This window comes from Choloepus didactylus, chromosome 23, assembly GCF_015220235.1.
Source record: "Choloepus didactylus isolate mChoDid1 chromosome 23, mChoDid1.pri, whole genome shotgun sequence".
In the NCBI taxonomy this organism is placed as follows: domain Eukaryota; kingdom Metazoa; phylum Chordata; class Mammalia; order Pilosa; family Megalonychidae; genus Choloepus; species Choloepus didactylus.
The window spans coordinates 30894440-30908228 of NC_051329.1; the positions used below are offsets into that span (position 1 = coordinate 30894440).

At 38.7% G+C, this 13789-nt stretch overlaps 1 protein-coding gene and 1 pseudogene across 1 annotated transcript in view; both read right to left on the reverse strand.

Moving 5' to 3' along the window:
- LOC119519495 overlaps window positions 1-8935 on the reverse strand; it is a 30092-nt pseudogene extending 21157 nt beyond the window's left edge.
- LOC119519325 (inner centromere protein-like) overlaps window positions 1-13789 on the reverse strand; it is a 30000-nt gene that overhangs the window by 6207 nt on the left and 10004 nt on the right. The gene's annotated exons all lie outside the window — the stretch shown is intronic.

Below are 13789 nucleotides of genomic sequence, written 5' to 3' on the forward strand. Positions count from 1 at the left end.
GGAGTCCCTATTTGGAACAATGGAAATGTTCTGGTAATGGATGGTGGTTATGGTAACGCTGCATAGTAAATGTAATTAACAGCACTGAAATATATATTAAATCTGGTTTCAAAGAGGAAGTTTCATGTTGAATGTATTTTAATAGAATTAAAATTAAAAAAAAAAACAACCATGGAACTATAGGACAAAGTGAACCCTATATTAAACCATGGAACAGTTAGAAGAGCAATTATGAAATTCTACTTTTGACAATTGAAACAAATGTACCATAGTAATGCCAAGGATTAATAGTGTTATACAGAGGTATCCTGTATTTTATGGGTGATTTTTCTGTAAACCAACAAATTCTCTAATTCCAAAAAAAATAAGTCTACATGCTGGACATTCACACCATTCTGTTGGTTCTTGGTCTTTAGTATTATTTATCTGGGTGTTTTCATTGGATTGTGAACACTTTAACCCAGCAGATGAACAACTGTTTCAACAAAAAATATCAAATGTTGAGTCGTGCATGCCATCGAGTTTCATTAATATGTGCCCTGTAGACTAAAGAAGGTTTGCCCATCACCAACACAAAACTGATGAAAAGGTCCCATAGTAATTAGCTAAATTGCATGATCTGCCTATGGATTAGTGTGATGCTCCATCCTCAGCCATGGATTTCTGAATGCAATTTTGTTGATATACTCATATACTTGTGTATTCATTGCCACACTTTAAGAACATTCTAATTACTCCAAAATAAAAAAAATAAAAAAAACATCCAATATATTCCATACTCCTTACACTCCCACAAATTTTTGTCATTATTCTTCACTCATCTGCCCTTACACTGTGGATAAAAGGAGTGTCAGTTACAAGGTTTACACAGTCACATAATAGAAGCTGTATAGTTGTATAATTGCCTTCAATAATCAAATCAACTGGATTACAGTTCAAAAGATTAAGGTGGTCTCCTGGCCATTCTAATACACCAGAAACTAAAAAGGATATCTATATAGTGCATGAGAATAACCTCATGGGTTTTGTAAAGTTTCTTTAATTACACATTATGTTTTCTGAAGGTGAATCTGAACCATGTGGAGATACGGAGAAAACGGGGGAGAGTGTGACAAGCTGAAGTTTTCCAGTGATGTGCCTTTATGTATTATTCTTGAGTGTTAGGTTCAGAAAGGTTTTAGAATCACGTTTTAGTTTTTATAAAAGAAATGTCAACAGAGGAAAATAGTGAAAGCAAAGGCTATTTCTTGGTATTCTGAATTCAAATGGTTTAAATGATTTCCATGCATACACTGTTTTTCCAGTAGCTTCATTTAAAAAAAAAATGCATATTTATCATATGGTTTGGCGGTCTCTTTCAATGGATTAGAAAAATTGAGTGTCCACATTTGGCAACATAATTTCATTTTTTAACACAATGCAATATGTATTTTCTAAGGTCAGAGGAAAGGAAAAGTGCAGATTATCTTCCAGACAGTTCAGTCAACTGAAGTTGGCCTTTTCCATATTATTTTTGGTCTTTTACCTTCTTCTTACTGTAATATAAATTAATGAGCCCAGAGTGATGTCATCAAGAGTTTAGAGAAAATAAAGGGTTCAGTCTCTCCAGAAAACTTTTAAACAAAAACTGGTAGAACTGTCTTTCTCAGAGCTCCAGAAAATGGAAAAAGGGTTTTAATAACTGGATAAGGGCTGAATCAAGAGAAAGACACCTTAAAAACTATAGAAAAGCCTTGTGGCTCCATTGTTGCATCTTGCAAATATCCTCTCTCCAATTTGATGGGGAGCCAACCCATGATCTCAGGAGCATGTCTCTGGACCCAGTTCTGAAGGGAGCAGAGTAACTTTCATGTGGTTACTAGGCTGCATGTATATCTGCAACAGGCCTGGCAGAAGCCTAAAGGGGGGGGGCAGGACAGGATGCTGGTCTGTCTGGTGGGTCTAAGAATAAGACAGCATGAGTGGCATTCAGGGTGGCTAAAACACCATGAGAAAACCAACCAACTGCTGGGATAAAGATACAGGTTTTGACACATACAGGACCAGGAAGAAATACTGAGAATTTTATGGGGAAACAGGGCTGTGATAGGGCTAATTATGTACCACAGAAAAATCATTCTCTTAGTCTTAATTCATTCTTTACAGCATGAACCCATAGTCATCAGCATGTTTTGAAGTTTTCACTTGTAGTTAAGATGTGCTCCACCTGAATGAGCCTGGAACATATCTTATTACCAGAGGTTTTACAAAATAAAGTCACATCAGAAGCCCGAAGTCACCAGCTCCCAGGAGAGAAAGGAGAGGACATTACCACGTTCATTGCCATCTTATGAGAAAGTGAAGAAACCCAAGGATTTTTGGCAGCCAGCCCCAGAATCCCCAGAATGCCAGTCCTTGGGGAGAAGGCACTGCCTTGCTGATACCTTAAATATGCACTTCCACTGGCCTCAACAGTGAGAGCCAATACATTTCTGTTAGGCCAGCTCATTATGTGGTATTTCTCAAAGCAACTGGGAATCTACAACTTCCAGGAACATTTGAAGTTTTTTTACAAATAGGGTAGTTCACATAGCCATGTTTGTATGCCTAGGAATATACATATGTTCTGAAAACACCAGGGAGAACCTCATGCTTTACCTCAGGCTGCTCTATAAGCTCATTCTTAGTTTGGCTAAGCTCTGAAAGAGTACTTGCAAAGATTTTCTTTTCTTTTTTTTTTTTGTTAGCTACTGGCATTCAACACACAATTCAGTGACTAAATTCCAGAGTTTGTATATTAAAATGTCCAGTTTGCAGCAAAAAAATCATGAGTCATAAAAGAAAGAAATACAAAACAAAAAAGCGAATAAAATGAGAATTTCAATGAAATAAAAATTCCTTAGTGGAGTGCAATAGCAGACTGGAACTGGCAAAAGAATCAAATAACTGGAGAAGAGGACAATTTAAGTGATCAAATATGAGCAACACAAAGGAATAAAAATTAAGAAAAGTGAACATAAGTTGAGATTTGTGGGACACCATAAAATCTATCAATATATACATTATGGGAGACCCTAAAGAAGAAGAGAAAGAGAAAGAAAAAGTATTCAAAGATATTAAACATACCATCTGCTTTGGCTTATATATATTATGTCCCCCAGAAAAAGCCATTTTCTCTAAGGTAATCTTGTGGGGGAACTTGTATTAGTGTTGATTAGGTTGCAAACTTCTCATTGACTATTTCCATGGAGATGTGACCCACTCAAGTGTGAGTGGCACCTTTGATCAGGGTGTGACCTCTTGAGAATGTTTCCATGAAAACATGGCCCCAACCATTCAGGGTCAGTCTGATTAGTGCACTGGAGTTCTATAAAAAAGGGCTCACGGAGAGGCACCTCAGAGCAACTGACAGTGACATTTTGAAGAGGAACTGGAGCTATGAGAGGACAAAATGCCCCAGGAGCAACATTTTGGAGAACACCATTTTGACATGCAACCTGGGAGCAAGTGGACACCGGCCATGTATCTTCTGGACACCAATGGCCATCCTTCAATGAAGGTATCCTGTTTGATGCCCTACCTTCAATACTTTATGGCCTTAAGACTAACTTTGTAACCAAATAAACCCCCTTTATAAAACCCACTCCCTTTCTGAGGTTTCGCAAAATGGCAGCATGAGCAAACTGGAACACCATCTAAAAAAGCTCAACTCCAAACAAGGCAAACTTAATGAGACCCACATTTGACACATTACAATTATACTGGTAAATATTAAACACAAAGAGAATGCTGAAAGCAGCAAGGGAGTGGCAATGCACCACATACAAACCAGGCAATCTCAATAGTTTGTGTCATTTTCTTTTCAGAAACCATGAAAGCAAGAAGGGATGACATATTTAAAGTGCTGAAAATATTGCCAACCAAGAAATCTGTATTCCAGATCAAAACAGAAGCTAAGGGGGCTCTTCACCACTAGACCAGCCACACAATAAATGTTAAGGGCCTTGTATCTTCAACTGGTGCAAGACACTGGAGAGTAGACTGAACATATGAAGTAATAAAGTCTTCCAATAAAGATAAAATACATGGATAAATAAATATAAATGCTAGTACTGCTGTGGTTTTGGTTTGTAACTCCATTTCTACTTCATACAGGATTTTAAATGTAAAAAATGTTACCTGTGGGAAGAACATAAAACTTGAGGAGGGGGGAGGGGTTTAGGAACATAGATTGTGCATGTTATTTTAAATTGGTATCATTTCAAACTAGTTTTGTTATATTTTTAGCGTATTAATTTTAAGCCCATGTAACCACAAAAAACAACCAATAAATATACACTGAAGGAAAGCAGAAAGTCTTAGAAGTGTTTCAGTAAAAAGATCAATGAAATATAAAGAAAAAACTAGCAGAATAGCAAAAATCCTACAATATTTCTTTAATCGTAAATGAGTTAAACTATCTGGTCAAAAGGTCGAGTTTTGCAGAATGGATTTAGAAAGTATAAACCTACATGCTATTTACCAGGGATGGAAAAATACTCCACGCAAACAGTAACCACAGGGAGCTAGGTTGACTCTACTAATATCTCACAAAATAGACTTTAAACATTTCAAGGGACAATGGACTACATATTGACAGAAAGGTCAACTAAGCAAGATACAGGAAGTGTAAACATTTATGCACCATATAGAACTTATTTTTTAAATTTATTAAAAAAAACACATTTCAAAACAAGGCAAAGGATTAAGAAAAACAAATAACCTAAAATAACTACTTTGCTTCCAACATGCTCCTACCATACCCCAAGAAATCAATAAACCCTATCTAAAAAGGAATAAGGAAATACAAATCTATACTGCATTGCTTCTAACATGTTCCTACCATATCCCAAGAAACAACCCATAATCAAAGAAAGGTATCAAAAAAACCTAATAACTTAAAATAACATTAAAGCTAATTGTTCAATCCAATAGTTTTTTTTTATTTTATCAAAAAATTGAACAAAAACAAGACAAAAACCTAAAATAACTTTTGCTTCCAACATGTCCCTACTATACCCAAGAAAGGTTGCAAGCCATAATCATTCCTGAGCATTCCCGTAACATTGAGATTACCCTCAAGAGCTTATCTGTACTTATTGTTCCCCCTTCACTGGTTGCTATCTCTATGTTCCCTACATTCTAGAATATATTTATTTTAACATTTTCCACAGAGTTCACATAAGTGGTAACATACAATATCTGTCTTTTTGTGTCTGTTATTTCACTCAGCATTATGTCTTAAAGGTTGACCCATACGACACAGGTCTTAAATATACGAAGCAAAGATTTTCAGGTAGGAACACTCTGGGCATAAGGCCCACCCCTCCAAACGCCAGGGTGGAAAGCCTGTGCCTTGCAATGGCTGGGGAACAAACTCCACCCAACCCCAAGTCTGGACTGGAAAGCACTGTCTCTGGGCATGAGAAACTCTCTACTTCTCAGACATCTGTTTCCATGATTCTTCCCTTGGAGGTTTTTTCCTTCATTTCACCCCGTATCTTTACTTTTCAGTCCAGGCTTGAAGTCCTTCTGCTTATAGAAGATTCTCAAAAACTATGTCAGACTTCCATGCAATTCATGGGGGTCCAAGCCTTCAGACAAAAGGATATTCCACAGATCCTTCCTGGATAATTATCTCCAATTAAAATTACCATCTGCAATCCCTGACTGGATCCCATGAATCATATGGTCAGACACTCTATCTCTTTAGCAAAAGGATGCTCACCTCATCCCTTGTGTATATCCTTATTCTATGGGTGCTCTGCTCCCAGGAGTTAAGGGAGGGTTCTCAAAACACATCATTTGGATAGGCAAAGAACTAAGTTTGGTCCTCAAATTATCTTTCCTCTCATATTTTACTATAAAAAATGAGAAAGCAGGCTTTGTCCTCCATATTTTGCTTGGAAATCTTCTATGTTAAATATTTCAACTTCATTACTTAGAAGTTCAAAATTCAATTGAATACTAACAGAAAATTCAGTCAAGTTCCTACTACTTTATAACTAGAGTTGGCTTTCGTCCAGTTTCCAATAACCCATTCATTTCATTCTAAGTCCTTCAACAGAATATACTGTAAGAAATTATTTCTACAGCCCTCTTCACATTTTTCTGAGCTCTAAGAAACACCTTTTATACCCATATCTCTATCAACAGTCTCTTCAATGTATTCTCTGCTTTTTCTTTCCAGTGCCTTAGAATTCCTCCAGTCTCTAGGTATTTTGAAAATCCAAAGCCACTTCCACATTTTTGGGTATCTGTAATAGCAACATCCCAATTCCCAGTACCACAGTTTGCTACAGCTGCTACAACAAATACCACACTGCTTAGCTTAAAATATGGGAACTGAGTGTCTCACACTTTTTGAGCCTATAAAAGTTCAACACCAAGGTATGAGCAGGCTATGCCTTCTCCAAAGTCTGTAGCATTCTGGTGGTGGCTTGCTAATAATGTTTTGTGTTCCACGGCTTATATCTCTGCCCTGTCACATGGCAATCTACCACTTAGTTGTTATCTATCTAGATTATTCACCAGTCATATGGACTAAGACATACCTGATTCAATGTGGCTCTCCTAATTGGATCCTTGTAGGTAGGATCTCTTCAAAAATGCATCCACCTCCACAGGGCTGGGTGTTATGACTTGAATATTTTTCTTTGTGGGGGACATATTTCAATACACCACAGTTCATGAAACAAGCCTAAATAAACTTTGAAATGTTGAAATCATACAAAGTTATCTTCTTCAACCACAATGGATCAAAGCTAGAAATAACAGATGGAAGACTGGAAAATAAATGAAGTATCAAGAAATAACTCAGTACACAAACAATGGTAAAAAAAAAAAATCACAAAGGAAATTAGGAAATATCTTGGGATAAATGAAAACATAAGTATATTACCAAAACTTATGGGTTGCAGGGAAGACTTTGCTGGGAAGGATAGATAGGTTGTGAATGATCACATTGGAAGACAAGAAAAAGCTCAAATCAATAATGTAACCTCACACCTACAGGAATTAGAAAAATAAAAACTAAACCCAAAGTGAGCAGGAAAAATGAAGTACAAATTCTACACAAAAATGAAACAGGGAATGAAAAACAATAGTGTATCAATGAAACCAAAGTAGAGTCCTTGAAAAGACTGGTAAAATTCATAAAGTGTTAGCTAGACTGACAAAAAAAAGTGCACAAATTACTAAAATCACAAATGAAAAGGAAGACATAGAAGGATCGTAAGAGGATACCATGAACAGTTACACAGAAATCCTCAACAAACTAGTAAGAGATTGTATCGCTAATCAAAAACCACCCAACAAAGAAAAGTTAACATTTAAATTAGAAATAAGGCCAGTACTTCTCAAACTACCAAAAATTTGAGGTGGGTCAAGCATTTCTCAATTGAGACTAGCAACACCATAATACCAAAGCCAGATAATGATATAAAGACAAAAAAATTTTAGAAGAAAATGTCCCTTATGAAAATAGATGCAAAAATCATAAAATACTAGCCAACTGAATCTAGCAGTGCATGAAAAGCATTATACACCACGACAAAGTGGGATTTATCGAAGAAATGCAAGAAAATCAATTTGATATACCACATTGATGGTAACTAATACATTCATATCTCACATGGATCATTTGACAAATCTGGCATCCTTTCTTGACAAAAACTCAGAACTAGAAATAGAAAGTAACTTCCTCAACATGATAAAGAGCATATATGAAAAACCCACAACTACCATATCAATTGTGGAAAAGCTTTACACTTAAGAACTAGAAACACAAGAATGCTGACTATCCATCCATGCTGCTATTTAACATTCTGCTGGAAGTTATAGCCAGAGCAATTAGGTATGAAAATGAAATTAAAACCATTTGAGTTATGTAAGTGCAGGAGGAAGAAGTGAAACTTGCTCTATTTTCAGATGACATATTCCTACAAACAAAATCCCCAACAACCTACAGGAAGTCTATGAAAAATGAATTCAGAATACACTGGCAGGAGTAGAAGATCAACACCCCAAACTCAGTAGTGATTCTGTACACTAGCACTGAACAATCCAACAATTCCACTGAAAATTCATCTGAAAACTAAACACCTAGAAATAAATTTAACCAAGTATGTCTGAGACTTACATACAGTAAAACTGCAAAATACTGCTGAAAGATAGTGAAGAACACCTTTATAAATGAAAAGACATACTAGGTCCATGAATTGCAAGACAAATATCATGAAGATGCTAATACTACCCAAAGTGATTAACAGATTCAATGCAATCCCAGTGAAATTCCAGCAGCCTTCTTCACAGAAATGGAAAAACCAGTCAGTCAATTTAAGGTAGCAAGGGGCCATGAATAGACACAACCATCTTAAGAAAGCAGCACAAGATTGGAAGACTCATATTCCATGACTCCACGGTTTCAAAGTCATTACAAAGCTACAGTAATCTTAAAACTTTGGAACAAGTATAAGAACAGACATACTGAGCAAGAAAATAGGATTAAAAATTCAGGAAAAACCCACACATTTAAACCAAATGGATTTTTGATTAGGGTAACAAGCACAGTTGATTGGTGCTAGGAAAACTGGATATTGATGTGCAAAAAAAAAATAAAATGTCGCCCTAACTTTGTATATGAAATTATCTCAAAACAAATCAATAACCTAAATATATGAGCTAAAACTACGAAACTCTTAGAAGGAAAGTATCTTTAAGACCTTATATTTAGCTATGAGTTCTTAAATTTTACATCAAAAATGCAAGCAACAGAAGAAAAATTGACAAACTGGATTTCAATTAAAAACTTTGCAGCATTAAATGACATTTTCAAGAAAGTGAAGACATACAGAGCGAGGAAAATATTTGCAAACCTTGTATCTGATGAGGTCTTATTTTTCAGTTTACATAAAGAACTCCTAAAAATCAGCAGCAGAGAAACCAAGATGGTGGCTAGGTGAGACAGGGCTAAGGAACTCCTCCGTGGAAAACACTAGATAAGGACCAGAGAGTGACCCAGAATACCGATTACAGCAATGTGCCAGCTGAATGAGATCTGCTAGTTCCCAGGGGCTGTATACTTGGTGAAACTGGGAGTCTGCATTCTGAAATGAGTGAGTAAGCTGGCTGGAAGTCCCGCAGTCACGCTGCAATCCGGGGAAGCCAGGGTTTGGAGTCTGGGAAAAAAAGAAAAAGGGGTAAAACCCAGGAGCGGCTGCAGGTGCGATCGTGGGAACCACGCAGTAAAACACAGCAAGAGGGGGCTGGGCCGGCCTCTCGGTGTCTGGCCTGGAAGATTGCCGGCTGCAGATATCCCTGGGGCCAGGGGAATGGAGCTGAGAGCCAGAAGCCGAAAGAATCCCCGCGGTTAGCAGCTCGCTCCCGGGAGGGCTGGATAAACTCCTGCCTGGGGCCGTGCCCACAGCCCAGAGCCCCGCCAGTTGTCCCAGAGCTGGGAAGGAGGAACTGTGTGAGGAGCAGGGTGTGGAGACGCCGCATTTGGCCATTTTTGCATAAGGCTGAAAGCGAGCCGGCTCGGCCCGGCGGCCCGGGGCTTCCCTTGAGGAACGGCGCGCACTGATGACGTGGCGCAGCAGTCTCTCAGCAGTGGTCCTGGAGGAGCGCGGCTGGGCAGGGGGACCTGCTCGGAGATCCCAGAGACACTACACCAAGTTTGTGGTACATCCAGAGAGCGGGGCAGGGGCTGCGGCTGAAATGAAATGAAGGCTTGGACTCCTGCGGCGGCCTTGAATCTCTGGGAACCGGGGGGATTTGAATATTGAGGCTGTCCTTCCTCCCTGGCCACCCGTACAAGCGCCCGCATTCAGGGAAGACAGCTCCAGCAACACACCCAGGCTGAGTTCTCTGGCTGGACCCCACAAGAGGTGAACTAACTTGAGAGGTATAGGTGACTCACAGACGCCATCTGCTGGTTACAGAAAGTGTATGTCGCCAAACTGTTTCTGAAAAATTACATAGGTTTTTTGTTTTTGTTTTTTTGTGTTTTTTTTCCACAAATTAAAAGAACCCTGTCGAACAGAGCAAATGCCAAGAGGCCAAAAGCAACAGAAAATCTCAATGCATATGATAAAACCAGACGATATGGAGAATCCAACTCCAAACATACAAATCAAGTTATCTGAAGAAACAAAGTTCCTCGCAGAATTAATTAAACACAATCGAGGAATGAAAGCATGGCAAAGGATTTAAAGGACATCAAGAAGACCATGGCCCAGGATATAAACTACATAAAGAAGACCCTAGAAGAGCATAAAGAAGACATTGCAAGGCTAAATAAAAAAACAGAAGATCTTATGGAAATAAAAGAAACTGTTGGCCAAATTAAAAAGACTCTGGATAATCACAATACAAGACTAGAGGATGCTGAACAACATCTCAGTGTCCTAGAAGTCCACAGAACAGAAAATTGAAAGGACAAAACAAAGAATGGAGAAAAAAATCAAAAAAATTTAAATGGATCTCAGGGAAATGACAGATAAAATAAAACGTCCAAACTTAAGACTCATTGCTGTCCCAGAAGGGGAAGTAAAGGTCTAGAAAGAGTATTCAAAGAAATTGTTGGGGAAAACTTCCCCAGACTTCTACACAATATAAATACACAAAGCATAAATGCCCAGCAAACACCAAATAGAATAAATCCAAATAAACCCACTCCAAGACATATTCTGATCAGACTCTCAAATACTGAAGAGAAGGAGCAAGTTCTGAAAGCAGCAAGAGAAAAGCAATTCACCACATACAAAGGAAACAACATAAGACTAAGTTGTGACTACTCAGTGGCCACCATGGAGATGAGAAGGCAGTGGCATGACATACTTAAAATACTGAGAGAGAAAAATTTCCAACCAAGAATACTTTATCCAGCAAAACTCTCCTTCAAATTTGAGGGAGAGCTTAAATTTTTCACAAACAAATGCTGAGAGACTTTGCCAATAAAAGACCTGCCCTACTTCAGATTCTAAAGGGAGCCCTACCAACAGAGAAACAGAAAGAAAGATATAGAGAATTTTAACAGAAATAGGTAGTACCTTACATCCCAAAGCACCAGGCACTCATTCTTCTCTAGCAATCATGGATCTTTCTCCAGAAGGGACCATAAGCTGGGACATAAAACAAGCCTCAAGAAATTAAAAAAAAAAAAAATTGAATATACTCAGGACACGTTCTCTGGCCACAGGGGAATACAAATAGAAGTTAATAATGTTTGAACTGTAACTCCACTATTTACTTCCTACATGATATAAATTACACAAACAGTAATGACAAATCAGTGGTTTTGAACTCAATGTATAATATATAATTTTAGACAACTATATAAAGGTAGGGGAATGGAGGAATATAGGAACATAGTTTATGTGTACTATTGAAGTGGAGATGGTATCAAAGAAAAACAAGATTGATATGGATTTAAGAGGTTAATTTTAACCCCCACAGCAAACACAAAGAAACTATCAGAGAATGTAACCATAGAGATGAATTGTAGAGTTCAGGTTAAGAGAAATGGAGGAAGGGGCAATGGGGAGTTAAGAAATGAGGATGGAGTTGCTGTTTGAGGTGAAGGGAAATTTCTAGTAATGGATGGTGGAAAAGAGCATTACAACATTCTAAAGGTGATTAATCCCACTAATGGAAGGCTAGGGAGGGGATGGAATGGGAAGATTTAGGCTGTATATATGTTCCCACAACCAAAAAAAAAAAAGACAGTCTGTGGGAAACTGAGCCTTCCATGCTGCCTGAGGCATATCTGGGGTAGTGGCTTAAAATGCTGAGCCGCAGGCCTGCATAGAATGCCATGCAGGCCCGCCCTGTAAAGATGTGTGTCTTGTGACTATGATATACACCTGATGTAACTTGTGACTATGACGTTCCTGATGTAAACAAGATGTACACAACTGATGTAAATGCATCTGATGTAAATGTAGGTATCTAGTGGGCTCTCCCGAGCCCGAGGATCTTTAGTATATGCACGTGATCTGCTCTAATAAATAGCTGGAGCAAAAATGCATTGGTGTCCATTCGCCCTAGAGGCGAGTGGGCCCCCTGCTCCCTTAATTCTTAGCTTTGTGTCCGTGTCTCATTCCTGCGTCACCCTGTCAGCAATAACAGTCTAAATAGATGATTGAATGCCAAGGATGAACTTGGATGGAATTAGAGGATAGAGGACAGGTGGCTCAAAGGGACACAGCTGAGACATAAGGTAAAGGAAATATAGAATGTAATCTTTGTATCATTGTTGAACCTGTTGTACTTCTTAGCTGCGCTTAATGGAAGTGTATAAGTGAATTATAGTGTATGTTCAAGGATGTGTGCACCTAGCTCTCATATGTTCAGAAGACAGAGCAATAGATGATGGATGATAGATAGGGAGGGAGGGAGGGAAAGAAATAGTGATGTGATAACATGTTAAGGTTGGTGGATTGAGCTACTGGGGGAGGGGGGTCAGGGTATGATGGAATTCTGTGTATGGAGTTAGTATTGTTTTTGCAACTGTTCCTATAACTTTGAATTGATTTCAAAATAGAAAAAATTGTAAAAAAAAAAATCAGCAGCAAAAACAGAGTCCAGTTAGAAATGGGAAAACACTGGAAAACACATTTCTTCAAAGATACACAAATAACCAGTAAGCATATCAACATCATTAGTAATCAGGGAAATGCAAATCAAAACCAAAATCAGATAGGACTTCACACCAAGTAGGATGACTATTAAAATTGGAAAACAGGTGTTGGCAAGGATGTGGAAATAACCCTGTATACTGCTGATGGGGATGTAAAATAGCACAATTGCTACAGAAAGATGCTTAGTGTTTCCTCAGAAAGTTGATGGAAAATTAATACATGACCCAGAATTTCCACTTCTAGGTATATGTCCAAAAGATTTGAAATCAGGGACTAAAACACAAAAGTGTACAATATCCACAGCTGCATTATTCACAATGCCAAAAACAGGCAGAAACTCAAGTGTCCATCAACAAAGGAATAGAAAAAATATGGTACATGCATATATTATAAAACCTTAAGAATGAAGCTCTAATTCATACTATACAACATGGATGAACATGAAATATATCCTGTTGCTTGCAATAAAGCAGACACAAAAGGAAGATTATTTTCACTTACATATTCAAATTCATAGAATCAAAAAGTGGATTGCAAATTACAAGCGGCAGAGGTCAGGAGAATGGGGGTTAATTCCTAATGAGTACAGATTTTCTGTTTGAAATAAAATAACCTTGATAATGGTTAGTAGTGATGTTTAACCACAACACTGTGAATTTAATTTGTACCAAGGAATTTTTATTTCAAGTTGTTAAATGGGAAATTTTTAAGTTCTATATAGACCAAAAAAAAAAAAAAATACTCAAAATGAAATGAAGTGCATGGCTACAATACTCTCAACAAGCTAAACATGAAAACCGACCTTAAAAATATAGAAACAAACTGGCTGCTTCTGGAAAGCCAAGCTCAGGGGATGGGCCTGGTCCGCGGAAGCCCAAACAGAGCAGGTGGTCGCCAGCCGCCCCGCCGCCCTCACCCCAGCCCCGCAGCTCCCCCCCCAGGGCCTGGGTCTGCAGGGGGAGAGCCCCGAAGGGGCGGGGCCACCGGAGCAGATGGGGGGCAGGGGAGGGGCCCAGCCTGGCTCAGGACCAGCCGGTGTCACGACCCCCACCCGGGCCCTTGAGGGTCGCGCCAGATCCCGAGCCCTCTCGGCCTCCCCGTAGCCCCAGCCTCCCCGCCCCCGGTCGCCA